At 44.9% G+C, this 4,239-nt stretch overlaps 1 long non-coding RNA gene across 13 annotated transcripts in view; it reads right to left on the reverse strand.

Moving 5' to 3' along the window:
* Positions 1–2,917, reverse strand: part of LOC123068150 (uncharacterized) — an 8,479-nt gene extending 5,562 nt beyond the window's left edge. For 6 of the 13 annotated variants that reach the window (XR_006431584.1, XR_006431573.1, XR_006431579.1 and 3 more), the window contains exons 1-3: positions 1,522–2,388; positions 1,120–1,282; positions 646–732 (exon numbers count right to left, since the gene is read on the reverse strand). This is a non-coding gene — a long non-coding RNA (uncharacterized lncRNA). The other 7 variants (XR_006431582.1, XR_006431576.1, XR_006431575.1 and 4 more) reach the window with 7 other exon arrangements.
* Positions 2,918–4,239: the final 1,322 nt, after the last annotated feature.

Here is a 4,239-nt window from a genome sequence, read left to right on the forward strand (position 1 = left end):
CTACTCCTACCAAGTATAGGAGAGAAGACAATAATATAGGCTCGTACAACAGTCACATCAAAGGCAACATAAACGTACAAGTAGTTGAAACTGGAGCATTAGAGTCTGCAAGTAAAACATTTTCTGCTTTTTTCTATTAACTGGTCCAATTTGTGGCTGCATGCAGTAGGCTAGGCATCACCATTTAGTTCTTTAGCAAATCTTTCGATGACCAAACATATTAGGGAGAGAGAACCAACTACAGGTTTCTGAGGTCGGAAAAATCACTCCGTAGATAGCATATAGGCTTCAGATCTGATCACCCTTTTTTTACAAAATTGTCTTGTCGTGTTCACAATATAATGTATCTAATCCAAGGGTTTAAAGTAACAAAATTACTGTGACTAATTTTTAGACCCATATTTATTTGTTCTGATATAGCTGAATCAAAGTCACTGAATCAAGCGGATGCTATGAGCCGCAAGGCTAAAGAAAATATGTTGAATATGTTAAAACCATTTCTTTATCATCGCAGAAGCAAGTATTTACAGCAAATACTACGTACTGAATGAATCAGCAGTAATGAATTTGCTAGGCTGCTGCACATTGTGAGGGAAGTCTGCATAAGAATAAGATCTTGCAAAAGGTTGAGATGGTCAGGTCAACCTGAATATTACATCATCTGTGTGCTCCTCTTGTGGTATGCAGCTGCTCGTGTACTGGTCACCTCGTGGTAGCCGCTCACAAGTGCTCCTGCTAGTTGAGAGACAAATCACTAACTAAGCCTAATTAAATAGCAGAGAAACTTTTTTATGGCGGCAGAAAATGTAGAACAAATCAAGTAGAAGAAGAGACGGGGAGCACAATAACTTTTAAACGGATATTAGTTCCAAACAATATTTGTGGGGCTAAAATAAATATATATAGTGTAGGCTCATGATAGATTTAATTCTTTACAAAAAAGAGTTAGAAAAGTTGTGAGTGATGATAGAATAAAGATTAACTAACTAACAACCATTGTAAGAAATCAAATTGGTGTGCAAGATACCACTATTTAATCTTACGATCACACTCAGGAGCAAATGACTCTAAGGATCAGCAGGTGCAGGTTACACTCAGCAGAAATGACTGTAAGTTTACCTTGAAGGACAGGTCGGGTCATTTGTTGATCCGAAGGAGAATATCGAGGAAAAGCTAGTATATATAGTTCCCTAAAATTCAGTCGCCTCGCAGTGTCTTGATGCCTGTGATGTATTGGAAACTCTAGGGCAAGTTACCTAAGAATTGGTTGATAGAGAGATCCCTGTTGACAAAAATAGAGTTTTACTGTGAGAAGAAAATATAGCTTTGATAAGAGATACTACAACGAACTCTGAAGTTGATATTTTCAAGTTACAGCTTTGAGAACTTTAGAAGGTGAGAGGACATGTCCGTCAACTGTATGCTTAGTGATTATTACGACATTTCTATTGATTAATTCAAGAAAAAATTCATGTGAAGAATATAAAGAATCAAGGACAATAATATGAAAGAGGTTCTTACAGCGTCTCCAGATCAGAAATATGAGGTATCGAGTAAGGAATCCCGCTGGTAAAAGGCGTCCCCTTGCAGATTTCTGCATCACAAAAGTATCATAAAATCGGTTGGATGAAATTAGCCATGCCAACAATAACTATGAAAGGAGAAAAACCTTAAAGCCTTAAGTTGAACCAGAATTGCCGGGAGCAAGTACGAGTTTCAGTGCAGAGCTTGTTGTCACTCATATCACTGTGCTACAGAAATGAATGAAAATTCAAATAAGTTGCACAACCACGATGGCGACCAAGAACTGGAGACTTCACGGTTGCACCCAATTCACACTTTCCTTAATGATTCCAGGCCTAACAATAGCTGATAGCCAAGGCTGCCGCTCAACACGACCCCTGACAGGTCACTGCCCTATTGAAAAATGATTAAGCCAAACCAAAATTCCAAAGGAAGCATAGGTACACAGATATAAAACCACAACAGGTTAAAATAGAGTTCTTATTATGGCACGCGAACTGTTACTTTTGAAATCTCCAGTATGCTAGTCTAACATTTTGGTGACAGCAGGCAACTTTCAAAAGTAAGTATTAGGTAAAAAAATGGCGATCTTCAGACTAAAAACTGAAACAAATCAAACAAATCCAATTAATTGGTCACATTTGTTCATAGGCATCTATCCAGAGAGATACATATTTCATTCTCAGAAAAGAGCAGATGCACATGATCATTTGCCGTTGAGTACTTTCATTGCAGAGAGTTATAAACCAAAGACACACAATTTGTTCAGGGCAATATGACTTTTAGTAACCTGATCTAATATATTCAGATGTAGCCCATAGAGAAAAAGAACAGATCGAGAAGGAGAGAGAGGGTGAGAGGTTACCGAACCTGGATGAATGGACGCAGAGCTGCCGACAGCGATCTCCTCTTCCTCCACCACCACCCTCTCTACTTCCTATTCTTCCTGCCGTTTCTCACCTGGGCGGCACAACACCGTCAGGGGAGCCCCATGGAAAGGCACGGGCAGTAGGGGAAGAGAGCATGAGGGAAGGACGTCGGAGCGGTCATGGAGGAGGGGTCTCCGCAATGGAGGACCTGGCCGAGCCACTGGAACCCGGCAACGACGTGTTTCGTCTGGCCTCCTCGTCACTCCTCCGGCGAAGGGAGAGCGCTAACCGGCGTGGATCCCGGTGATGGACCACCAGCGAAGAAAGCTCACCTGCTGCCGGCGAGCAGGTATGGATGCGATGGAGCTCGGGGCGGGAATTGGAGAGAGGCGCAGCAGCGGGGCAGGGAGGCGCGGCGGCGGGGCAGGGAGGGGAGAGGAGGCGGTGGCGAGGCGGGAAGAGCGGGGCGCAGGGGAGGAGAGGAGGCGGTGGCGAGGCAGGAGGAGCGGGGCGCGGGGGAGGAGAGGAGGCGGCGACGAGTGCGGGGGGAGGAGACGGCTAGGTCACCCACGGCAGCGCCCCCTTTTTATACCCCTGTACACAGAATGACCAAAATACCCCGGTGGGGGCACGGTATTTACATTTTGCTGCCATTACTATTCATTCCAGCAGTGTTTACCTCAGATCCGACGACCCAGATCCTCCCACCTCTCGATCCAACGTCCAGAAACACATCAAGGGAACCGATCCAACGGCCCAGAATCGCTGATCTCTGAGGAGGCTTGTAGGGACCTTCTTCTCTTATTTCTGGATTACTCACCGTTTTGGGGTCCCAAAGCAATTTTCATGGTTGTTGAACACCAAGGTGCGCTTACGTGTTGGTCATCAACAATTGCCGATATGGCCAATTCTGGCCCATTTCTTAGACTATTACTCAGTTTTCGGGTTCCAGAGTGATTTCCACGATTGATGAAACCCCGATGTGCGTTTATGCGTCGGTCATCAAGACACGCAGTTTTGGCTGTTTCTGGCCCATTTCACGGATTATTACTCACTTATTAGGGGTCCCTGAGCGATTTCCAAGATTGACGAACCCCGGGGTGCGTTTATGTATCATTCATCAATTATCCTAGGTTTGTTCGATTTTGGGGTCTTTCATGGACTATTACTCACCGTTTTGGAGTCCCAAAGCGATTTCCATGGTTGTCGATCCCCAAGGTGTGCTTACGTGTTGGTCATCAAGACTCGCAGTTTGGGTCGATTCTGGCCCGTTTCTTGGACAATTACTCAGTTTGGGGGTCCCAAAGTGATTTCCCAATTGACAAACCCCGGGGTGCGTTTACGTGTCGTTCATCAACACTCACAATTTTGGCCGCTTTTGGTCCGTTTCATGAACTATTACTCAGCGTTTTGCAGCCCCAAAGCAATTTCCACGATTGATGATCCCCGGGGTGCGGTCACGTGTCCATCATCAACACTCATAGTTTTGGCCGACTCTGGTCTGTTTCGTGCACTATTACTCGGCATTTTGGGGTCCCAAAGCGATTTCCACGATTGACGATTCCCGGGGTGCGTTTACGTGTCCATCATCAACAATCACAGTTTTGGCCAATTCTGACCCGTTTCATGGACTATTACTCACCGTTTTGGGGTCCCAAAGCGATTTCAATAGTTGATGAACCCTATGCAGCGCTTACATGTCGGTCATCAACACTCACTGCTTTGGGGTCCCTGAGCGATTTCCACGATTAACAAACGTCGGGGTGCATTTACGTGTCATTCATCAACACTCGAGGTTTTGGTCGATTCTGACCCATTTCATGGACTATTACTCACCATTTTGGGG

Source organism: Triticum aestivum, chromosome 3B (assembly GCF_018294505.1).
Source record: "Triticum aestivum cultivar Chinese Spring chromosome 3B, IWGSC CS RefSeq v2.1, whole genome shotgun sequence".
Taxonomy (NCBI): domain Eukaryota; kingdom Viridiplantae; phylum Streptophyta; class Magnoliopsida; order Poales; family Poaceae; genus Triticum; species Triticum aestivum.